A 26472-nucleotide genomic window follows, 5' to 3' on the forward strand; every position below is an offset into this window, starting at 1 on the left:
AAATGGTTACAAAGGCTAGAGCTGAACTGATCCAAATCCAGCAGACAGGATCTTCCTCCAGGTCTCCCACTCGGGGGGGGGGGGGGGGGGGCAAGGTGCCAAGGATGTGAGCCATCCCCTGCTGCTCTCCCAGACCTTAAGCCAAGAGCTGGGTTGGAAGTGGGGCAGCTGGGACATGAACCAGCACCCAAAAAGGTTACTGCCTCATGGGGTTGAAGATTAACATGCCATGCATTGCACCAGCCCCTAGAGTAATCTTCAGCAGAATTTTCTGTGTAGTCTTTGTTGAAGATCTTTTCAATTTCTTTAGATTGATTTAGAAATTGCCATCAAATTTTAGAATTCAATTTCTGGGTAAAACCATCAATTAATCTGAAATCCTCTCAATTTAGAACCCCCATGAAGTCGGGTACCTAAGTTAATCCTATGAGGAACTTTCTTTAAAGTACAGCAGAGAGAAGAGTCCTTCTTGAGCCACATGTAAATGATGAACATTATGAACTGCTTCCAAATTTTCTCACGATTCCTGAAATCTCTGAAATGCTAAAAGAATAAGCATAAAGTAATTGGAAGAGTGAATTTTTTAGCATGCATACAATCTTGTTTGGTCAAGGGCACATTTTGTGCATAAGGGAAAAAAAAACATTTTTAGAAAAATAATTCTAGTCACAATGAAGAGGTAATTAACTCTGAACTTTCATTTATAGCTAGCAAAAGGACTTTAGAATTACAATAAATTGTTCTTTCCAGATACTTTTGGACAAAAAAAAATCAATGTTTCCCCTTGTACAAAACTGGACTGCAGAATGTCAAGGAACAGAATTAATCAGGCATGAGATTTATTCAAGATGATTTCAATTGTGAATTTCTCTCTGTTGAAACAAAAGTCAAGAGAGTTTTTAAATTCCAGAGTCAGCTAGTGGAAAAGTGCTAGTGGACATCAGTGGGCAGGGTCAGTGTAATTAGGCCATCAATCAGTGTTCACCAAGTTAGGTTCCTTCTCTCCCACAGAGGCTGGAATAGAGGAGTGCAGAATCGGAGTGATAACATTTCAAAACAATAGCTCCTGGGTCTGTGAGAAAAACATTCTTTTGTCATAGAAGATTTACATCTCAAAGGGTCAGAAGAAGAATTCATGACTGCAAATTTTCTAAAGGAATGCTCTAGAAAAAAAGAAAAAAAAAACGAAGAAGACATTTGGGGAAGGAGGAAACTTGCCTGAAATCAATCAAATAATGTTGATTAATGTTGATACCTATTTGGTTATGATGTAATCGACAAAGGAATAGTCTAAAAGAAGACAAGAATATCAATTGAAAATGATTTATGTATTTTGTGTATCTGATATATTTATGTATGTTCTTAGAAGCACAAATTTGCCAATATCATGTAATTTATCAGGTTGAATGGAAATTTTTTTGTTACACTGTGAACTTTCCAAGTTCAGAGATACTGTTCACAATTATAATGCCAGGACTTGCTAAAATACCCTTCACCACATAATAATTCAGTTAATACATGCTAAAAATAAGCCAAATTAAAAATTTAAGAGAATGTGATTGCAAGTAAAAATGTGGGAATTACCAAAGAATTAAGAACCTTGTTTGGTAAAATAAAGATTTTAATGAATATGATTGGAGGCCATATTTTTTTTTCCTGAAAAGCATTAACTTTTCCAGCAAATTATAGAAAAATGAGAAGCTCGTGCAGCAATTCAACCAGCTAATCCTCCAACTCTTGGTGTTGGCATCCCACATGGGCACCATTTTGAGCCCTGGCTGCTCCACTTTCAATGTAGTTCCCCACTTATAGCCTGCGAAAGCAGAGGAGTATGGCTCAAGTCCTTGGGCACCTGCACCCACATGGAAGAACAAGAAGAGACTCCTGGCTGTTGAATTCATATCACCTCAGCTCTTGCCATTGTTGCCATTGTAGCCATTGGGGGACGGAACCAGCAAATGGAAGGTCTTTCCCTTTCTCTTCCTCCCACCTTTGTGTGTGTGTGTGTGTGTGTGTGTATGTGTGTGTCTATTCTCTGTAAATCTGCCTTTAAGATAAAAATAAGAAAATTTCTCTAAAAGTACAGTGGGCCATATCCAGTGGTGATAACAAAAAGGAGCTCCTGATTAATTTATGCCATATGGGACACACCATGTTACCATAACAAATTTAATCCTTAATCGGGGTGGAAAGCATTTCAAAATCCATTTTACATGAGAAGAACTGACATTTAGGATACCCATAAAACTGCTCCTTTTTGGTTTCAAGTTGCAAAGCCATTAAACTTGGAAAAAATAGTACTTTTACCTATACATAGTAAATAATATACATAAAAAGAGAGCATTCTCAAACTATAAATGGATCTGAATTCTAAAGACAAGGAAGACTATACAGAAAATGGGTAATATTTGAAGTCTTAAGAAACTTTTGAAGGTGGTATCATACACAAGGAGACTGTCTCTTGGCAGAGCCATCAGCAGTTTAATTCTGGGGTAGACAGACAATGAGGCGGAGGTGAGTGGGCTCTTCCCTTGGACTTGGAATATTCTCTAACATTCTTCAATAATGAAATGTTTGTTTCTTTGACTCTACTGTCATTCAAAAGATGTTTATGTGAGAAACTCTTTGTTTTTTCAGTTATGAAGAAAAAAATGCTCTTTGTTAGTTCCTATTGTACCCTTGAAAGGTGTTGGTTATCAGAACCAGAAATATTAAGGCTATTGTTGCCAGTCCTATTTGGTTGAATGCTTATAGGAGGCTATTATTTTTGTTTGTTTGTTTTATAGGACTTACTTATTTTTATTGGAAAAGCAGCTTTACAGAGGGAAAAAAATATCTTTCATCCACTGGCTCACTCCTCAAATGGCTGAAATGGCTGGGGTGGGCCTTGTTGGAAGCCAGGAGCTTTTCTGAATCTCCCACATAAGGGTAGATACTGGGCCATTCTCTGCTACTTTGCCAGACCACTGGAAAGCTGGATGAAAAGTGGAGCAACCAGGACACAAACCTGTGCCCATGTTGATGTCAACACTTGCAGAGTGAGGATTAGCCAGTTGAGCTATCATGCAAGCCCCAGAAAAGAGGTTATTCTTCAACGAAACATAGATGTGTGGGAAGAGCTAGCAGAATAGAGAGAGTTTACATAATTAATAATTTAGTATTATCCTAAAGCCTCATGATATTCAAATATCCATGTTAGAGAGACATGGAACTTAGTTTTCAAAAATAATATTACTTAAAATAGTATGGCAGGAATATGGGATAAGGATATACTATGGAATTAGTAAAGGGATATCTATTTTCTTCACTTCTATTTCAAATCCTTGATTTCATCTAAATGATATCCTTTTCTAAAAAAAAAAAAAAAAGCATAATGGGAGGAGTAATCTTTGGTGCACCATCAGGATTCTTCCAAAATCCTGGAAAACACTATTCTTTCATTTATATTACTAAAGAACTGAGTTGACTTGGATAACTCTGTGTGACATCTTTTGACTAAAGTACCAGGATTTTCTTTTTTTTTAAAGATTTATTTATTTTTATTTTTATTGGAAAGTCAGATATACAGAGAGGAGGAGAGACAGAGAGGAAGATCTTTCGTCTGGATGATTGACTCCCCAAGTGACCGCAACGGCCGGAGCTGAGCCAATCCGAAGTTAGGAGCCAGGAGCTCTTCTGGGTCTCCCATGCGAGTGCAGGATCCCAAGGCTTTGGACCATCCTCGACTGCTTTCCCAGGCCACAAGCCGGGAGCTGGATGGGAAGCTGGGCTGCCGGGATTAGAACCGGCAACCATATGGGATCCCAGCGCGTGCAAGGTGAGGACTATAATCATTATGCTATCATGCCAGGCCCAGTACCAGGATTTTCTTAAAGGTGTTATCCAAATAGGCATATTTAAAATAATTTTAGTTCGTCAGTATGTCCCAACAAGATTGCAACATTGCTTAGCAACAGAATCAGACACCCTTAGCAAGAACTGCATGGGAACAACATTGAAAATGACTGAAACTTTTAAAAAGGCAAATTCATTAAACTGAATTTTGGTGAAAGACAAAATAACAAGGGTGGGGAATGAGTTTCTTAAATTAAGAATTGTTCTCTTAGCTTTATTTCACAGCTAATGAACAACTTTCTATAAAGTAGATAGAGCATCAATATTTTTAGTATTCACATGATCTAGGGCACATAAGAAAGATTACCTTTAAAGGTTAGCTCAATGATACATAATATCTGTATTGTATCCCACTGATTATTTTTAAAACTCTAGACAAATATGAAGAAAGGGAGACTCTTAAAAATAACTAAGTACCACAAAATATTTGATCATCTACAGGGTCCTATTTTTATGACATCAAATACAGCTAGACTGAAACAAAAAACACAAAAGCATCCTTTTAACTTTGGAGAACATAACAGAAACTCACACACACAACCGTTCTATGTAACTCCCAAGTTCCCATTTCTAGTACAAAAATAAAAGATCTATAAAATACTTGTTTTTGAGAATACTGTATTGAAATTTTCACTGTTTCACAGAATGATCTGACTTATGCTACAATATTCATGAAAGCAACATCTTAGTTCTCTTAATAATGAAAAATGAATTTGGTACATATGATTTCCCTTGATGTAAAATGCACATAAACAATCAATAAATTCAAAGAATATAGGCTCTTGAATAGGGAGACAGAGACCTCAAGTCCTGTGCTCGACCATGTTAAACCTCCTATTCCTCATCTGAGAAAATGAGATTCTAGGATTCTTTCCAACTCTGTCCAGTAGGTATAGGTAACACTATTCTTCTGTCTCATGAGAGTGTTATGTCCACTGTCTTTATGTAAATGTCACCATTAGCAGGCCTATTGACCAATCATGAGCATTAAGAAGAAAACATTCAAGACTGGCTCCTTGCTGGTTTATTTTTGTGCTTGAGTTTATATAGCGGTGTTTAGTTTCTGAAGATTGAAAACATGCAGATTTGGATGTAATATGCCAAGCCATTCTGTTTCAAAACAACTGGATTTTTTTTTTTTTTTTTTGCACAGAAGTAGGTAAGCAAATCTGTTTTTCTTTCTTTTTTTTTTTTTTTTAAGATTTATTTATTTTTTATTACAAAGTCAGATATACAGAGAGGAAGAGAGACAGAGAGGAAGATCTTCCGTCCGATGATTCACTCCCCAAGTGAGCCGCAACGGGCCGGTGCGCCGATCCGAAGCCGGGAACCTGGAACCTCTTCCGGGTCTCCCACACAGGTGCAGGGTCCCAATGCATTGGGCCGTCCTCGACTGCTTTCCCAGGCCACAAGCAGGGAGCTGGATGGGAAGTGGAGCTACCGGGGTTAGAACCAGCGCCCATATGGGATCCTGGCGCGTTCAAGGCGAGGACTTTTAGCCGCTAGGCCATGGCGCCGGGCCCTGTTTTTCTTTCTGTGAGAAGTTTTAGAACATCACCCAAACATCATCCTTAGACAAGATCAACATCTGGCTGGAAAACAGTCAGTTAACTAACAATAAAATCAATGAATCATTCACAAGTGCTAAGTTCAATCAGCAGAACACACAGGTGGAAAGAGGGAAAAGAAATACTTTGCAAGCATAACAAAGACATAGCCTCAACATTGCACTGTTGAAAACCAATATCAAAACAAAGAAACAAAAAAACCCAGAAACCATGGCACTCAGTACTTGGTAAAGGATGCAATTATAAAGATGTTGGAAGCAGCAACAAATCTAAGATTGTGAGGCAGAAGAAAATCATGGGACATACTCACTCTGGGTTCAATGTGTCATTTTTATTAAAAATTGAAATGGTGGAAAGATTTAATTACAAGAAAAATAAAAGTGTTTTTAGTGTTCTTTAAGCCTATCAGTTGATGCCAGGTAAGGTTTTGCACTATGTGACGCTAAATCCCAGATAGCTAAAAACTCACATTAGGGAAGACACTGTCTTTCCCACAGACAGCACTTCTCTGACTAAGGATCCTGTAGAAAGAGAAAGGCTTCAAAAAAAGATGATACATGGAAGAAGAGACACAGGTTCTTAGACCTAGGAACTTAATTATTGACCTAAGAAACAAATAGTCTCAAGCTGCAGAAATCACTTGTGAAAGCTTTCCACTTTTAATTGAAAATTCTAAATTTTAAAGTAAAAATACAAAATCATTTCAGTATTTATGATTCAAAGTACTGGCCTGTTAGAAGTTTACCAGGATGAAAAGCAACCTGCTGGGCCTTGCAGGATAGCCTAGTATCTGGATCCTTCCCTTGCATGCACCAGGATCCTGTGCAAGTGCCTGTTCGAGTCCCAGCTGCTCCACTTCCTTCCCAGCTCTCTGTTTGTGGCCTGGCAAAGCAGTGGAGGATGGTTCAAATCCTTCGGACCATGCGCCTGCATGGGAGACCCAAAGGAAACTGCTGGCTCCTGGCTTCAGACTGCACAGCTCTGCTATTGTGGCCATTTGGGGAATGGGCCAACAGATGGAGGATCTTTTTTTCTCTCTCTCCTTCTCTCTGTAAATCTGCATTTCCAATAAAAATAAATAAATCTTAACAAAAGAAAGAAAACTAACATGCTGAGGAATATAATTGTCAGTAATAGAACTATAATATAAAACAAAGATTTATTTTCGAAGCGAAAGGTTTTAGCAACTTCTGAAGAGAAGCTTTTATGTTTGACATCAGAATTTGATTTAGTTATAACAAATACAAATCTTAGGTTAAGTAATATATAATAGTGTACTTAGAATTGTTTTATTTTTCCAATAAATTTGGAATATATTTTCCAATCGATATTTTTTGTGGACTTCTTTTGTTATTTTCAAAAGATGATTTATTTGAAAATCAGAGTAATGGAGAGGCAGAGATTTTTCCAAATGGATGCAAAAGCCAATGCCAGGGGAGGATGAGTGAGGCTCTCCCATGTGGTATCACAGACCCAAGCACTTGGATTATCCTCTGATGCTTTGCCCAGGGCATGAGCAGAGTTGGATCAGAAGCAAAGCAGGTGGGACTTGAACTGGTGCTCTGATATGGGATGCCAGCATTGTAAGCAGCAGCTTAACCTGTGTCACAACAGCAGCACCTGTATTCGTTATTTATTTGAGAGGCGGAGAGAAAAAAGGAATCACAAGGAATAAGAAAGAGAGCCCATGTTCTTCCTTTGGTTCATGTTGTAAGCATCCATAACTTCTACAGACTTAGAACTAATGCCAGGAGCCTGAAAGTCAGTCTGGATCTCGGAGGTGGATGGTAGGCCTCAACTATTCAGGGTCATCATCTGCTGCTTCCCGCTGTGTGCATTAACTGCGAGCTGGAATTTTCAGTAGAGCTGCAGTTAAAACCCAGACACTACAATGCGGGATCTGACATCTCAAATGACAATTTAAATACTAGATCAAATGCCCATCTCCACGATCTTCTTTAAATAGCACAGTTTTTTTTTTTTTACTTTCAAATATGAGAAATAAAAGTTTAAAGTAAAAGGATCCATATTTCCATAATGCAGTAACCGCTGCTTTGTGTGTACAGATTGCGAATGCCTGAGGCTCATGGGAGTATTTGTTCTCTGCACCATTTGAATTGTGTCATGCATTTAGTAATATGTAACAACCAAAGTACTCATAGGGTGTGCTTTTCAGGCCAATTTTTACACTGGAATAGCAGTCAACTTCAGAACTTGCTTTTCTAATGAGGTTAGGCATGATGCAAAACTAATGCTTGATTAACCAAGTTCTATTTTCTGAGTTTCTTTCTCTTCTGAGTTCATGTCTGTGTCCTCTCTGTTATCTACTGCTCTCTGCAGAATCCATATGCTTTCAAGTTGTCTGCTCTTCTCAATGTCATTAAAACTTATGTTTGGATTCTTCAAGCTGAGGTAAAGCTGATTCAGATATTAAAGCAGTGATATTTGAATTTCAGTGGGAAAGAAAGGTTTAAGCTACAGGGCTAAGATTCCCAGAAAAAAAGTGGATGAGAGTCTGTCAAGCTTCAGTGACTAAATGGGAAGATACATTTAGGCATGAAAAGCTTTCTGCTTCTTCCAGTTATAAAACTAGTCTCTAAACCATAGTGTTGGAATGAAATATTCATAAAATCACTTAATATATTAGGAAACCAATTTTCCCTTAAAATTTATTTATTTTTGCTGGAAAGTCATATTTACAGAGAGAAGGAGATATAGATAGAAAGATCTTCCATCAGCTGATTCACTCTTCAAGTGTCACAATGGCCAGAGCCGAACGAATCTGAAGCCAGGAACCAGAAGCCTCTTCCAGCTCTCTCACGCGAGTGCTGGGTCCCAAGTTTTTTTGGGCCATCCTTTACTGCTTTCCCAGGCCACAAGGAGGGAGCTGGATGGGAACCAGAACAGCCAGGACCCAAACCGGCAGTCATGAAATCTGGAGCAAGCAAGGTGAGGATTTATCCACTGGGCTATTGCACAGGCCCAGAAAACAAAATTTTAAAAGTCATTTTTTCTTAGGGCATAAACACAAAACAAATTTACCGAAGAGAATTGCTTGGTGTTTTCTGAACTTTTAGGAACCAATCGGAAAAAGGAGATGAAGCAAGTGGACTTGGTATGGTAAATGCCAGGGAAAATTCAATGTAAATTACAGAAAGAAATTAGCTATCAAGATGATGTCCATGTGTGTTTGCACAGAAACCATTCCTGTCATCTAAGTAATGGCATTTAAACCCACTGAAGTTATTCATACACTCAGAAGAAATCATAAACATTAACATCATTGTAAAGCTAAATTAAGTCATAATTTAAAGATGAATCAATAGACATGTCTTCTTTGAAAGATCTTCCAAAGTTACTGCATGTGTTTTTTTAATGGCACTCTTATGCCCTGAAAAGAGACAAACAGGTAATGCTATCAGTCAAGAAGGTTGACAGATAAGCCTGCATTGTGGCTTAGTCTATTAAGCTGCACCTGTGACATGGGCATCTTATGAGCACCAAGTTGAGTCTTGGCTATTTCATTTTTTATTCAGCTCCCTATTGATGTACTTGGGAAAGCAGCATAGGATGGTCCAAGGAAATAGACCCCTGCCACTCATATGAGAGACCTGGATGAAGTTCCAGACTTGTGGCTTTGGCTTGTGTGGTGGCTGTTTGGGGAGTGAACCAGTAGATGGAGGAGCTCTCGCTCACTGAAACTCTGCCTTGCAAACAGATAAATACTAAAAACAAACAAAAAAATGTTGACAGATCTCATGCAGAACATGAGAGCTAATGAGAACTTTACTGTAACAATTAAAATTCATTTGCTGTGACTCTGGGAATCTGATGTATTAATAAATTCCTTTAAAAAATAACACTGGCAATATTTGAACAAAAAATGAAATGCAATAGAAAGCACAGTTCATCTACTTTGTCCTCACATACAAAATAAAATTTAAAAAGGTAAAATATGAGAAAGTAGAAAAAATTAACTTGTTATTTAGTACACATTGAAACTAATAGATAGTACTCCCTATCATATTTACTAAGTAAACAAAAGAATATTTGATTTGAAGTTATTCCTAACTAAAAAGTATATTTTCTTATAACAGACTCATACAGGAAAAAATGACTTCCTGTTATTGACACAGTTCATCATGTAGTAGCTATTTATCATTTCACATGAAAAGTGAAAACATAAAAAATTTATAACCTTTTTGGTATATTGTTCTTCAACAAAAGTGGGATTTTATTTTTCTTATCAAATATTTTGCTTTTTGTTAAGATATGAGGAGAAAAACACTTGCTGTTCTGAAAAAAAACTGACTTCAAAATTTTACAAAGAATACCACTGTATAGTCAACAATCCTTAATTTTGAAAGTTTAAAGTATTATTGTACTTCACATGAATTTGACAATTCCCTAAATAGTTGCACTGTGGAACTTAGAATAATAAAAAAACTATTCTTATGAAGAAAACAATAACCTTCATATAACTCCATATCATATATTGATACATTTAAATTGGAAACTGTTTCATTAACTAAGAGTAGCTCTGATAATAACCAGAAAAAGGAAGCAGAAACAGTGGATTTTCTTGCTATTGCTATTTTTGGTGAGCCTATTTATTCTAGTTGGCCAATTAATGGCAACACGTGACAGACTCTTTCCTACCAGTAATTAATTGACACTAATCTCATTGGGTTTGCTCAGCGAATTCTGTATGTGATCACCGTTTTCATCATTTTTCCTTCACAGTCTCCTCATTTTAGAGAGTCCATTTCACTAACTTCATAATTAGGTAATAGTTGTTATAATCAGGGAAAAGCAAAACAGAATCAATTAATACCAATTAATATGACTAACTAGAAACTATCTTTGGAGAAAATCAAAACAAAGAATCAATAGAAATGGTAATACTTTAGTTTGGGGAAAGCTACAACAAATAATTGTATCTCAAAGTAATACCTTGGGTAATTATCAAGGGACCAATTTGTGCCTATGGATTGGAGCAACTAATAGAAAATGAGAATCAAATCATTAAATATTCAGATGAATTAGGTTATTAAAATAGTCATAATGGCACTGTTCCTTCAATAATTTTTTAGGCTTTATTTCATTTCCTAGAAGTTATATGAGAATATCTGAGTATATGTATTAAATTGATCACAGCTGTGGACACATGAAGAGAAAGAGAACTCAGGGCAAGAAAGGAAACAAGTAAAGACAGAAGGATAAAAAGAACTAACAATTTGACTACCTGGCGAAGGTATTGCAGAACTGTATCTATGTTGTCTTAATCTTCATAATGACTTGTCAACTAGACACACATACTTCACACATAAGTGACTAAAGGTCTTTACCTGCAGGTTACTTGTAGCTATTACTGCTCGTGGTGAGAGTGACAGAAAATTTAATGCTAATCAAACCAACACCTGGTGGAGACATCATTATGGAAGCTCATAGTTTAATTTTGGGTACATTAAAATGTTGCTTAACCTACTCCTGGTAGTAGTGTACATTAGAAGAACTAAAATTCTTTCTTTTGTAACATTTTTTTTCGGAATTATTTGTGCCAACTCTACATTTTGACTGGATTTACATGAGCAAAAATCTGAAATTACATGCAAAATTATCTGTTTGTTTTAAGTGAAGGGATGACAAGCTGTTTGACTCTCCAGACAAAATGAAATCTTCTCATATTTAGCATTAAGTAAAATAATGAATGCCTCCTTTTGAAATGCTATTTTAACTATTTATTGTGCCTAAAATGTCCCAGAAATCTAATAACTCCAACTAACACACAGAAAATTGAGGTATAGATATTTTAGGTAAGTGGCAGGGATAAATTCAAGCCCACTTCAGTCCCACCCTTGAGTCCTATTAATCCGTTACCACGCACTATCTCCACATAGATAGCCAGCAAATGTTTATTTTCTTTTCTCCTTTTGTAGACAAATAACACACATATGCTAAAAGAAACAGAATTATAAAGAAAGATGTGAATTGGCAAATACTAGCTTTATGTGAGTAACATGGTAATAGTGCAAGGTACTAAATATTCACACTGTATTAAGAACTGTGTAAAGCCCTTAATGGGAATTATTTTATTAAGTACCAAACATCTTATACTACCTTAGAAATACGTAACATCAGTGGCAAAATATCAACATTTTATGGTTACCATCAATGCATGGAAAGAGATTCCCCAGCTGATGGCTGAATACTGTAGGCTGAAAAAAAAAAAAAAGGTATCCTTGATGTCAGCGTTGAATTGTTTGATTAATTCTTGCTCAAGTGGACCTTCAAAAAGAATTGGCCAATAAGGTTTCCAGGAAAAGTGAAGAGCAATTTCATCCTGCAGTTTAGATAAAAAGTAAATCTATCTATTCATCTCTTAATGTCGGTACATGACTGCTTTGTATATGTGCTGAAACGACTGAGCTTAAGTTTTTACATATAAATTAATGCCTATGTCATGGGCTAGGGACTGTGACGCAGCTTTCTCCTACGTGTCCATATCTAACTTCCTTTTTGGCATTTTTTTTTTCTTCTGACAAAACAAATAAAAAAAATATAACAAAAACGTATTTTTATTTCTCTTGTAGTTATTATGAACCAAGTAAAAAAAAATCTAATTTGATTTACTTATACTGTAGACATGAAATAATTCATTTGATTAGTTATTTCTGTAAACTTTTATTCATTGTTACCATCCACAAAGAAAAAAAAAGTTAGGCTTTATGCTAATCACAACATGATAATCACTAAGTTACATAAATCTTTCTGAAAGAATATTGTAATCAATCTTTAAATGTTATTTACCATTCTGTGTGTATCATTTTACATGCATTAGATATAATTTTGACTTTTGCAATTGGTTTACTGTGTTTCTAAGCCTTTTATTAAGATGACTGATGCACAAATCATTTCCTAATGGCCACATGAAGCTCACTGAGCTTACTGTCATTTTAGTTACTAACCTTTGAAATGAGAGCAAAGTCTGGGAACTTGAAGGCAAAATAGTGCTTCTTTTTATCAGTTTCATAATAGAACATTTGTAAAGCTGCATTTTTCTAAAGAAAACTGATTTGTTTATCATGCAAAACTTATATGACATTTTTCAGCTAATGATAAAATATAAATTTGAGTGACTGAAGGTGCTTTTTTCCACAACAGAACAAATGACAATAACATTTCATACAAATGTTATTTGTACCAAAAGAACAGGTTTTCTCATCTATTTCTGGAATAATTGTTCTCCTCTTTGAAAGTGAATTCCAATTAAGATATACTTATATGTGTTAAGATCTGAGAGCCTAGTAATTCCTTTGTAGAATGATTTGTCTTGCATAAAAATCTTACATATATGGATGTGATTAATCGTACTAATATTGAGACTTAATTCATCAAAAATACACTGAGATAGCAGGTGAACTGTGAAAAAATAAAAATTATTTTAATTTACTGTGGTCTTGACTAAGAAAAATCTTGAAAAACATGAGAATATTTTCATCCTTTTCAAGAAAGCAAAGTATTTCTTGATTGTTTAATATGTATTAGGTAGATTCCTCCAGTCTTGAAGAAGGATAAATAACATTTTATATGCACCAGTGAATCTAACCACATTCCTGTGTGATAATGTTACTAATTAGCTGGAAAACAGGCTGAGAAACTGTAAGAACAGTATTTTAAGAAGATTACATTGCAAAACTTAAACTGGCTTAATTCCAGGGCAAAGTTCCTTCTACCTTTATCAGTGTGAGTTTTTGTCTCTTGAGAGTGTATGAAAACTATGAGCCTCTTCCAGAAAAATGCATGAATATGAAACACAAAGGTTAGCATTATCAGTGCAAATCTCACAAAATGATTGTGGTTGGACTTGTTCTGAGGGTACATCTTTTGAAATCTTCTTTTCTTTTTTTTAATTTAGAGAACCTTAAATTGTTTCTCCAAAGGCATTCCTAAGCTTTACATTTAGGGAAACAATTGTGCTTTAGGGCTAAGGAAACATAAAAGCTTATTTAACTGTATCTGGATGCTGGTGTATTAATATACACTTTATATATCCCAGGATTCAAGTTAAAATGTATTATAAATATCTGTGATCCTATAATTACATTCTGATACTGTGAAATATAGGTTTAATAATTATAGGAGGAAAAGGAACAGGAAACACTGCTTCTTCCTCTTCAACATTATGTTATAAACCTAACCCAGTGGCCTAGGCCAATTCCTTTTTGCTTTTGCTTCTCTGCAGTAAAGAAAGCATATTTTGTGAGCTTTCTTCATGATCTTCTCTACTCCAAATGCACCTCATATTATGTAGGCCTTCCCATACAATCAGTCTGTATGAGGCACTCTGAGGGCCAGTTATACTGAAATAGGTGTAATTTTGAACTTCTCTGGTAGAAGCGTTTGTAGTCAGTAGAACAGTTCGCAGTGACATGAGTTCTGAATTCAGATTCTGCCGACCTACTGATCAGTTGCATGAATTCATGCAGTCTTTAAAAGCATCAAATTTTATATCTAGATAATGTAACAGTAATTCATCATAGGATTGCCGGGTGAATTGATGTAACATGAGATAATGCATATTAAGCACTAGCAAAGCATCTAAATCATATTAGTAATGGCACTTCTCATTATAAATTATTCCCTGTGCGTCACTCTTCTTAACTATCTAACATATGGCAGTCCTTAAATTATTCGATAACAATTTCCCTTGTTACATGTTTTCTGTCATGTTAATGTGATATTAATACAGAGAGGACAAATATAGTTGCCAATGTAGTTTACATATACACTTCTCAGAATATAATTCTAAGAAAAGGGGAGAAAGGAAGGAAAGATGGTTAATAATAAAATAAAAATATGTTCATTTCATTCATATCCAATTTTAAAATAATTAAAGATCATTAAAAATAAAATAGTATATCCATATCTATTAACTTCTGTTATAACTTTTTCCCCCAACCATCTAAAGCTTAAGTGATTGAGAAGCAGAAAAGACTGAGAAGATTTAAGAAAAGACTTAAGACAAAAATAAAATCATTATTTTTTTTAAAGATTCATTTTATTTATTTGAAAGGCAAGGTTACAGAGAAAGAAGAAAAGATGAGGGAGAGAGATAGATATTCCATCTGTTGGTTTACTTCCAAATGGCTGGACCTGGTCTAGGCCAAGCCAGAAACATAGGGCTTCATTCTGGTCTCCCACTCTGGTGTGTACAGAGGCCCAAGTAGTTAGACCATACTCCACTTCTTTCCAGGCACATGACTAGGGAGCTGGATTGGAAGTGGAACAGCTAGGACTTAAACCAGCACCCATATATGATGCTGGCAATGCAGACAGTGGCTTAACCCATTATGCCACAATGCGGGCCCATAAAATTAGTATCTTAAATACACACACACAAGATTCAGACAAAAAAGTTTCTCAGAAATTTCAAATATATCGAACATGAGGTTCTAGCTTGGTAATTTATCAAAATCAAAACAAGGATATTTTACATTGGCAAAGTTTTTCCCAATCTAATTTGGTTTTATTACCTGGAAAGCAATTTGGCAATGTCTAGTAAAATACCAATAACTTTCATATATTAATTCTAATTCTGGAAAATCACTTTGATACATGACTTTTACATAGAAAATGATTATTCAAATAAAGATGTTTGTTGTACTGTAACTTGCAACACAAAGGAAATAAAAAAACCTTTAATGGTCACATATAGAAAGTATAGGAAAATGATTTAGAGAAATAAATTGTACCTATTTTGTAGTAAATTGGTCATTTAAATTACATTTGCAGCAAAATAGAATGATAATGAATAAAATTGATCTCCAAACTGTCCACCCTGCGACCGCTATGTAACTGTATATATATTTGCTAAAAATTAAAACAATATTTTAAAATCTTTATAATAGTAATGGAAATTTTTCTGTTTGCTTCAAACTGTTCTACAGTACAGTTCTTTTTATAATTTGCTTTCATCAGGAGTGTTAAACTTCTGTTTTTAAGAGGAGTTTTCACTCCTAATTTAGGACTTACTGATTAGTAAATTGTGTAATATCATATTTTCTTTTTTTTAAGATTTATTTATTTTTATTGCAAAGTCAGATATATAGAGAGGAGGAGAGACTGAGAAGATCTTCCTTCCAATGATTCACTCCCCAAGTAACCGCAATGGCCAGTGCTGTGCCTAGCTGAAGCCAGGAGCCCAGAACCTCCTCCAGGTCTCCCACATGGGTGCAGGGTCCCAAGGGTTTGGACTGTCCTTGACTGCTTTCCTAGGCCACAAGCAGGGAGCTGGATGGGAAGTGGGGCTGCCAGGATTAGAACCAGCGCCCATATGGGATCCTGGCGCATTTCAAGGCAAGGACTCTAACTGCTAGGCCAATGTGCTGAACCTATAGCATTACATTTTCATAAATTGAATAGTAAATGCATCAAAGTTTATCATGTTTATTGATATGTTTTTTTAAAAAAGCCATTTCACATTATATTTATTTTTTTCCCGGAATATAAATTAAGTAGATTGCTTAAATTTGCTGGTCATTCTTTCCACATTTTTTCATTTTCTTTCATTATATTGGTTTTGACATAAATGATAAGAAATGAGTCTTTAGGTGTACCCACCAATTTATTAAGTCTCCTATTATTCAGATTATGAAATTATGCTACCACAAATTCTTACAATACTTTGAACTGTTAAGTCACTGAATTTTTATTTGGCCTTTTGTCATAATAATCTTATTTAGGTATAAAATTTCTACTCAACTTCTGGAAGCCTATTAAATAAAATAATTACTTGAATAGTGAAGATCTCATGAATTATTAGCATTTGGAGTATTTAGTACCCATACCATTTCTCAGATATTTTGTGTTAAAGTTTGTCTCTCTGTCATATACACACTCACTTGTTTTTATTAAGAGCACAGACAGGCACTAAAGTCTAAAGTTCTAACTCCAATTATAGTTCAGATGCTTCTGTACCATGTTAAGCAAAAACAGTATCTTGGAACTTTGTAATTTTCTCTGGCAAAATGCAGATTCTAATGACATCAGACAATCTTCAAAATCCTAAAAAAATTAGGATTGCTTGAGGATTGTCTGATGTTTTTGCAGATTTTCTTTTACAGAGCTAAGAAAAAAGCAAATGATCAAATATGGATAATAATTTTATTACCTTTCAATTACTTTTATGTATTATTTCTTTGACCTGTGAGTCCTCATAAGGAAATACAATTTCTTGTAAACTGGGCAAGACTTGTTATCAACAGAGATTTTTTACTAAGCTCATTGCTGCCCAATGCAACACAGATTAGCTTTCCGCCTTTTGTGATTTTTTTTTCTGTAGATGTTCAATAAAGGTTTATTTAAGTAACTTAAAATGATGGCATGAGAGAATGATAACTATGATATGGTGTAAGAAATAAGACAATTAAAAAAAACCAATCAGCTCATATACCCATGACCAGTACAGGCAGACATGTTTTATTATTAAAATCACAAAAGAAAAATGTACTGCATACCTTATTTTAAAAGCTTAGCTTTTTTAAAAGCTTAGCACATAATTCTCTGATGACTCTTATGTTTCCTACCAATAAAAACCATGTGAAATTAGCTGTAGTATGAATAGAATGCTAATCTACAATTACCTATAAATGTGGAAACTTTCTGGTTTGGCTGATAGAAAATACTATGGTGAGTATCAATTCAGCAGACAAAGAGAAAAGTGGCCTTTTCTGTTGTACCTCTGAGTGAAATCTTCTTAAGTCTACTTATAAAGCTATATTGTATACAGCTTTAAGGTGCCTACTGTGGCAACACTGTCCCCTGTGAATATCAATCTTTGTCATGAAAAGTTAGTTGTAAAACAAATATACCAATATTGTGATCAACCAAGCATCAATCCAGTGAGTCTCCCATTAAGCTGGTGATTATTCTATCCCTGTGAATTTTATAAGGAAAGAAAACAGGAAATGTGTAATAATAAAATGTTTGTAGATGTAAATAACAATACAATATTTTGAGAATAAGTATATTACCTAGAGTTATTACAGCATCTTACATTAATATTTTGTCATCCATTTCATATTGTTTATACTCAATATTTAAGATAATTGTTGCTTGTGAAATGGAATAATGCCAATGATATAATTAATGTGTGTCATTAATTAATTCAGCATTTAAAGACAATTTTCTGTGATTTATTCAGTGGATTCTTCCAGAAAAAAATATTGAAACCCATAACTGCTATATATTGAACCATTTTTCTTATATACTTGTAAAAACCAGTTTTTTCTATATCAATATCAAAAGGCAAAGAAAATTTATGTGGCCATTAAGGAATATGTAAATATAACCATAAACAAGAGACACTTGCCTTTTTAAAAATAGGCTTTCTTTTTCATAATAATTCAAATCTTACAGAAAAACTGACAAGATGGTTCAGATACTGCCATGAGCACCATACCCATCTTCTACTACTGACATTGTTACACTTGTTACAGTAAATGAACCAACACTGCTATATCATTATTAAGCTTAATTAGTGCAGCCATATTTCAATGAGATTTAGTTTTTACTTAATGTTGTCTTCATTTTCTTGGATTGTCACAGGCCTCACATGACGCTTGTTGCCAAATCCTGTAGGCTTCTCTTGTTTTTAACAATTTCTCAACTTTCCCTAGTATCAGGATTTTTGTAGAATGCTGCACATCGAAATGTGATGTTTTTGTCATAGATTGAGGTTATGTGTTTCCAGAAGAAAGACCAAAGAGATGAGGGTCATTTTGTCACATCGCCTCAGGACACATTCTAGCAACAAGATAATTGAATGCTGACTTCAGCCTGAATCATCACACTTATGCAGTGGGGGTTAGGTGTGGCCACGCGGCAGGGTTACTCTGTTTTTCTGTTTGGAATGAAGTCATTATGCTCATGACTTTTCATTCGAATTCTCCACTACTTTGTCATGACTTACCAAAAGTGATCTTATTTTTTTAAATCACTTCCTTAATTTCTAATACTAAAAAAATTATCTGCACTAATCTTTTAAATTTCCTCCCCCAGCCCTGGAATTGACATATTCTCTAACAAACTCTAATTCTTTTTTGAAGAAGGTTTGGAGACCAACTCTGGGTGTTAGGTGCACTGTTTGTTGGTGGATTGTCACTGATTCCAAATCTTCTCAGATAACTGAGCAAAGAAATTCATGAGTATAATCTAATTATTTATGTAGACACTCATGAGCATGTGTAATCAGATGCATCTATTCATGCCTTCAACTCAACTTCAGTACCATATAGATCATTCTAGACTTACTGGCTTTGTTACCTGTAAATTTCAACTCCCAGAAATGTCTGTGTGTGAGATTGAAATGGAAACAACTTTGTTAGGCCTTAGGAAAAGAAAATAATCCATATTGTCAAGTTTCCGTTTATGTCCAGGACCATTTTCTAACTTCAACAGACTACCAGGACACTGGTTCTGACAATATGGCATATCCCTATTTCTTTCAAGTCTTCCCACATATAATTAAAGTTGTGTATTGACCACAGAAAATAATTAGGAGATAATGAAAGTCAGAAGATAGTTATTAAGGACCTTGTAACTTGAGGAATGACAAACTGATAAATTCCATATTCCCTTATTGCCTTTCCTGTATTCTACACAGGGCCTATAGGAGCTTCCAATGAAACACTCCAACAGACATAGTCATAAATAAATAAATAAATAAATAAATAAATAAATAAATAAATAAATAAATCTCAAGTAAAGTATACTTGCTTTGAGTGGCTACTGACAACAGCAAACTCGTTTTTATTACACACACTGCTCCACACAAGCACTGTGGGAAAATTGCATCCATGCCTTGTTCCATTGTTTCTAGTACAACCAAGGAAAGAGCTGTTCTGCAGCCTCATCCCTTTAAGCCCTCTGCAGTCAGTCAGCATTCTGATTCCTGCATCGAGTTGTTTCAGCATGGTCTACTGATCAGCTGAGTCTCTGCCACCACCAGTGAAGAAGAGACTAACAGTGGTAGTGTTGTGCTGGATTTTGACATCCCTAGAAAATCATCAAGTCTGAAGTCAGTGCTAAGGCATAAAGGTGGTTTATTCTGATTAACCTAGGTCTCCCAGCCATCTTGCCCAGCCCAGCAGGGGAGGTTCTTATACATTTAAGGCTATTAATTATACAGTCATGATTTATCAGGCTTCTATTTGCGGGTTTGAAGCAAGCAATTTTCAAAAAGTACAAACTGATGAGCTATAGGGCGGTGGATCTTATCAAACACCAGGTACCTCCTTCCTGAGGAGTGGTCTGTCTACGTGACCTGCCAGGTGTCCTGCTGGGTGTCACGTAGACTATCAGGCCTGGAGTTCACATAGCCCCCAGCCAAGCCATTAAGTCAGGGATTACAAAAGGCAGAAAACATCTAGGTTCTTCAGTAGCTCCAGACAGTGCAAGTTATTATGTTTCACCACAGTTACAGAGCTCTTTTACCTACTTAAAAGGATGATGTAAATTAGGCCTAATAGGCATTCCAGTCTCCCCCATTTCTGGTGTCAATAGAATTTAACAAGGAGCTCAATTCTGCCCACACCTCAGATGAAGAAAATGGAATGTGTGATATGAAGGAAGACAGTTAATGCTTCACTATTCCCACCCTTGGGGTCAAGGAACCTAAAGGGAGCTGAGTTTCCACTTTTCACTTGTAAGCTACATATATATACACATATACTTTGTGTATGAAAAGCTTGAGAACATGTTAAAAGTGACTATAAAGTATCTTTATGTACATTCCTGTTTATGTTATGAATAGATTAATTTTCTGAAGATTAAAGATTAACAAAAGGAGGCATAAGTGAAGACTAGAAGTGAATTTTAAGAAAACTACATGGGAAACATGTCCTTTTCTGCCCTTGCTTTGAAGTCAGCTTGCCTTGCAAGCCCAAAATACAACATGAACTCTTGTTACAATGGGTTTACTTTGTGAATGTTTAAACACATCCGCCATGAATTTTCCTTAAGATAGAGTATTACATGGAACTTGAACATTAACTTACATTTTTCAGAAAGTGATACTATATGTACAGATAATTTCCCTTTGCATGTTGTCTTGATTTTAGTTTCCTGACTTTCTGGGAAGTCCTGGTTTCCAAAAGAAGTGAATTCTGGCAAAAATCTGAAGGTCATCTCGAAGGAAAACAGAAATCCAATATTCTCAATGAATTAAGGACACAAAGGTTTCCAATCAGGTAGGAGTACTAAACATCATGCAATCTATCATTTTACATGAAGGGTGCTAAGGCAGACTATGATGTGACTTATTTGTGAAATGATGATTTTTCTAATCTACTCTACAAGAAAGCTATTCAAAATTCCCTTGGATATTATGATGTTTATCAGACAATGCCTTGGAGGAAAGTGAACACAATAACAGCATGATGATTTTTTTCTATTTTTAGCTTGTTGCTACCAAGTACTCTCAGTGATCTCCTTACCTGTGGGGATCCCATAGGTTCAGCATATGAAGCATCAAATTCATTCTTTTGGTATCTTCTTTGAGAACATATCATTTATGAGAGTGAATCTGGGAGCCTCTAGTGAGCTTATCAAAATTAACGGGGCCCGGTGGGGTAGTCTATTGGCTAAGGCCTTGCCTTGCATGCAGCAGGATCCTTTATGGATGCCAGTTCTAGTCCCAGCATCCCAGCTTCGCTTCCAACTCCCTGCTTGTAGGCCTTGGAACCCGATACCTGCATGGGAGACCCAGAAGAGGCTCCGGGCTCCTGGCTTTGGATCAGGGCTGCTCTGGCCGTTGCGGCCACTTGGGGAGTGAATTAACAGAAGATCTGCCTCTCTGTCTCTCCTCCTCACTCACTTTACAATAAAATAAATAAAAATCTTTAAATTTTTTTTTTAATTAACAGCCAAGTCATTTAGTTTTGACAGTGAAGAGTAACCTGAGTAAAAGGTATGAGAAAATGGATTAGCTCTTTTTGGAGGAATGTTTTGTCTAGTCCTTTGCCTCATGAGTATGCAAGAAGGAGATAAATATAAGACCAATACAGACCCTTATTTACCAAGGTATGTAGCAAAAGTGGCCTTTATGAGAAAGCCTGGATCTCACACTAGTGGGATGTAGTCTACAATTTGTCCAGTTTGGAGGCTTATTTTTATTATTTCCTGATAATTCCTAAGGTTTAAGTATATTTCCTACATTAAACACTATTAAGTGATTTAAATACAACCAGAAAATTCATCTGGGAAGTCTCTCAGCTGTTTTATTTGCAAACAAGATTTTTAGGTCCATATAAAAAAATGACATAATGAAGGGCAATTTCAGAATCAGTAGCTACTAAAATAATTATTTATACTTTTTGCACAGGTAAATATAGAGCCATATGCTGCAACAGCTACTTCTGTGTCATCTGCATTTGCTATCTTTTACATTCCTAAGGGGAAACAAAAGCCATTTCATTAAAGGAAGAAATGTGAAATATGTCAGCATGCAGTTACCACAACATGAGCCCAAAACACATACACACAATAACACACACTCCCACATAGAAAAATAAAGCAATGTTACAAACTGCCACCCTGATACTCATTTCAAAATAAGAGTAAATTAACTCCTATTTGAAAATGTTATTGTTTATCTATGTGTCCTACTCAAATGTACTTACTATTAATAATTCTGAGTTGCTAATAATGCATTAGCTGTGCATTATTTTTATTCCTATGTATTTATCAATAATCATTGAAAATGTCCTCCATGCTCTATCCTTTTTCTTATACTTTCTCAGAAACAGAATATAAAGTTAAAAGTTGTTCATTAAAATTTCTAGACAAATAAAGGACTACTACAAAATAGGAAGCTCCATTATTTAGCATATGATCCTCATTTAAAAGGGCAATATTTTTGTAGCTAAAAAAAACCCTCTTAATATAAAAGATTCATGAGTAAATTATATATTTTAAAGTGATATCGTTTCTATAATTAATGGGTAAGGGTTATGTTTAATACGTAGAAGACTTTTTAAAAAATATTTTTATATAATATTTTAATGAATGTAAAGTAAAAAAAAGTAAAGTTAAAAAACACACTGATAGTAGTTAAGTTTGCACAGTCCCAGAGGCTAAATGTCCAGAAAGGTGTTGGCAGCTTTAGCTTCTCTATGTCTCAATTATGACTTTTTTTTAATGACCTAGGGAGCAACCACATAGAACAGCCTCCCAGCCATTAGGGCAAGATTGTGCCCATGATGTGAGGGGATTAAGTTCTTTCTTTCTTTCTTTTTGTTAAAGTTTTATTTATTTTCATTGAAAAGGCAGATTTATAGAGAGAAGGCAAGACAGAAAAAACTTTCATTTGCTGGTTCACTTCCCAAATGTCTGCAACAGCAAGGGCTGAACCGATCCAAAGCCAGGAGCCAGGAGCTTCTTTGAGATTTGGGTACAGGATCCCAAGGCTTTGAGTCATCTTCCGCTGCTTTTGCAGGCCATAAACAGGAAGCTGGAAGGGAAGTGGAGCAGCCAAAATACAAACCAGCACCCAAATGGGATCCCACATTTGGAGGTGGAGGATTAGCCAGTTGAGAAATTGTGTGCCCCTTCCCACCCTTTTTTGGTTTTTGTTCTGTTTTGCTTTGTTTGTTAATAGGAAGTAGTTTTGTTTTTAATTTAAATTTACATAACCACATAGCTAAAATTTTGGAAAAATTTTTAAATGATATATTTTCATAGCAATTACTATCATGATATTCCTTCCAGTATTTTTTCAATGAACCTATTTTTATTACAGGTATGATCACTTTTCCTTTATGGCATGACACATCTCTCTAAAATTTATTTGAAAAATAGAACAACAGAGAAAAAAGATCTTTCATCTGCTTATTTAATTCTCAAATAGCCAAAATGGCTGGGACTGGGCCATGTTGAATCCAGAAGCCATAACTCTGTAGCTGAAAAAAAAAACCTTGTCTGCTACATAGAGGCAGGAGTCTGAGTTACTGGACCATTTCTGTTGCCTTCCGAAGTATATTAGCGGAGAGCTGGATTGGGATTAGAACAGCCAGCACTAAAAGTACTGCTCTAGCATGGGATGTAAGTGTTGCAGGCAACAATTTATCCGTTTTCCCACACAGTAGCCCCTAATAATAATAGTCACAAAATTAAACATGATTTATTTATTCATTCTGCAGCATTGCATACTGCCTTTTTTACTTAGCATTTATATTAAAATTATCTATTTATTCTTCCAATGCCTAATATTCAACCTATTTCAGTGCAAAATAAATTATAATAATAAAATAAATTAAAATAATGTTGGAGTTACTTCTTTGGGGGGGATTTTTTCTTTCAACTTAAATTAGGTTTTATTTATTTTTTTAAGATTTTTTTATTTTTATTTTTATTACAAAGTCAGATATACAGAGAGGAGAGACAGAGAGGAAGATCTTTCGTCAGATGATTCACTCCCCAAGTGACCGCAACAGCCGGAGCTGAGCCAATCCAAAGTTAGGAACCAGGAACCCCCTCGGGGTCTCCCACGCGGGTGTAGGGTCCCAAATCTTTGGGCCATCCTCTCCTGCTTTCCCAGGCCACAATCAGGGAGCTGGATGGGAAGTGGAGCTGTCAGGAATAGAACCGGTGCCCATATGGGATCCCGGCACGTTCAAGGCGAGGACTCTAGCTGCTAGGCCACACTGCTGGGCCCTTAAATTAGGTTTTAACAGTCAGTGTTTTATTGTTATCATTGTAAGAACATAATAATAATCCTTTCCTCCCCCCTTCTCTTTTCCTGTTTTTTCCCCGCTCACCTTTCCAATCTGCTTCCTTCTTCCTTGCTTTTTTTTTTTTTGTAGTTAGAGATAACACATTTTAAATTACAGTAAAAAGCAAAAAGACTAACTTAGTGGGAATACAGACAACAGCTATGAGCAATCATTGAGTGGAAAAATGACTATATTATCCATATACAGTAAGTTATCAAGTAATCACATTAAAACTTTACTAATATTTTTAACTGGTTTGGCAAAGGTATACAAAATATAAAACAAAACTATTTGCAGCAATACTGATACATACTTCTCTTTTTTTGTTTTGTTTACATTTAGCTCTCACATATACGGCAAAACATGTGGGATTTTTTTTCCTGGGTCTGGCTTATTTTACTTAATATTATGTTCTGCAGTTGCATCATTTTGCTGAAAATGATAGATTTTAATTCTTTTTTTGAAATTGCTAAAACAATATTGCATTTTGTATCCACGACACTTTTTATCCTTTCATATAATGATGGGCATCTTGATTATTTCAAATTTGGGCTAATTTGAACAGTGTTGGTATAAACAAGGAGGTGCAGGTCTCTCTTGAGCTCAAAATTTAACACAATGTGCTCAAGTTTTTTGAGTATCTACCCATTCGTGGGATTGTTGGATCATATGGCAAGTCTATTTCCAGCTTGTAAGAATCCCCACACTGTTTCTGCACAGTGGCTGCACTAATTTACAGTCCCACTAACAGTGTATAAGTATTCCACTTTTTCCACATTCTCATCAATATTTGTTGCTCTCTGTGATTTTTACAGGAGTAGTGATTATTTCATTTTGATTTTGTGTTCTTTTGCCCGGATGGCTAGTGATGTCGAGCCTTTTTCATGTTGGTTATTGGTAATTCTTCTTTTGACTACTGTCTATCTTGCCCTTTTCTTCACTAGATTAGTCGATTTTTATTGTTCTGTGTTTAAGTCGCCATTATATTATTTTCAGGATATTAATCCTTTTTTTAGATAAGTAGTTCGCAGTTTTGTTTCCCTTTCTGTTAGATGTCTTTTCATGCTATTAGTCATTTCCTTTGCTGTGCAAAAGATTCTGAGTTTAATATAGTCCCCTTTGTTTAGTTTTGCTTCTGTTGCTTGTGTTTTAAGAGTCCTGCCCAAGTAGCCACCTGCAATGCCTTAAGAGTGTTTACCCTAGATTTTTTTTCTAGCAATTACACAGTCTCAGGCTTAATTTTATGTCTTTGATCCATCTTGAGTCAATTGCTGTATGTGGTGAGAGGTATACATCTAATTTCATTCATATAAATAGACATCCAGTTTTGTTACCACCACTTCTTAAAGAGATTTTCTTTAGTCCAGTATATGGTGTAAGCATTTTTGCCAAAACTCAACAGCTAAGGCTGGGCTAGCTAACACTAGTAGGCAAGATCTTTATCTCGTATCCCACCTGGGTGCAGCGACCCAAGGTCTTATGGCATCTTCAGCAAGGAGCTGAATCAGAAAGAGCAGCCAGAATTTGAACAGGCACCCATGTGGGCTGCTAGTGTCACTGGCAGCAGCATAACCCAATTATACCACAAAGCTGGGCTGAACACCTCATTCCTTAGCTTGGTGACAGCTGCCTGCCTTCTGTGTTTTCAAATGGCCTTTTCTTTGCATAAGTACATCCCTAGTGTCTTCTTACAAGGACACAAATCCTATTCGATTAGTGTCCTACCCTTATGCTATCATTTAAGGCAAATTATGGCTTCAAAGGAATTATATTCAAGTGGCTCACATAAGGGGCTGGGGCTTCAATCTTAACTGAGGAATATTTAATTTTCTATATGAGGTTTTGGTCCATTTTTTTCCCTAATAATGATTTCTTTTTACTTTGTTAAATATCTGAGATATTGGTATTCTATATTAAAGTGAAAGAATGAATGTCTATTATTTACATCAAAATGGTTGGAACTGGAGAACATCATGTTGAGTAAAACAAGACAGACACAAGAAGGTAAATGTCGCATGTTCTCCCTTATATTTGGTAGCACAAACTTTTTAAAATTTGATTTATTTTAAAAAATATAAAGCCTGTGTATCTGTTTCTTTGCAAATAATATAATTTTCAGTAATTTAAAAAAAATGGCTCAACTTGCTAATCCTCCAGTTGCAATCACCAGCATCCCATATGGACACCGATTCATGTCCCAGCTGCTCCATTTCTCGTCCAGTTCCCTGTTTGTGGCC

At 35.5% G+C, this 26472-nt stretch overlaps 1 protein-coding gene across 2 annotated transcripts in view; it reads left to right on the plus strand.

The window, feature by feature from the left end:
* PKIA (cAMP-dependent protein kinase inhibitor alpha) overlaps positions 1 to 26472 on the plus strand; it is an 82887-nt gene that overhangs the window by 36642 nt on the left and 19773 nt on the right. The window contains exon 2 of one of the 2 annotated variants that reach the window (XM_058668757.1): positions 20585 to 20713. The exons of the other annotated variant lie outside the window; for it this stretch is intronic. The gene's annotated coding sequence lies outside the window, so the exon portion shown is untranslated. The remainder of the gene's footprint in view (positions 1 to 20584; positions 20714 to 26472) is intronic. 2 annotated transcript variants of the gene reach the window in all.

This window comes from Ochotona princeps, chromosome 9 (genome assembly GCF_030435755.1).
Source record: "Ochotona princeps isolate mOchPri1 chromosome 9, mOchPri1.hap1, whole genome shotgun sequence".
NCBI classification, from domain to species: Eukaryota; Metazoa; Chordata; class Mammalia; order Lagomorpha; family Ochotonidae; genus Ochotona; species Ochotona princeps.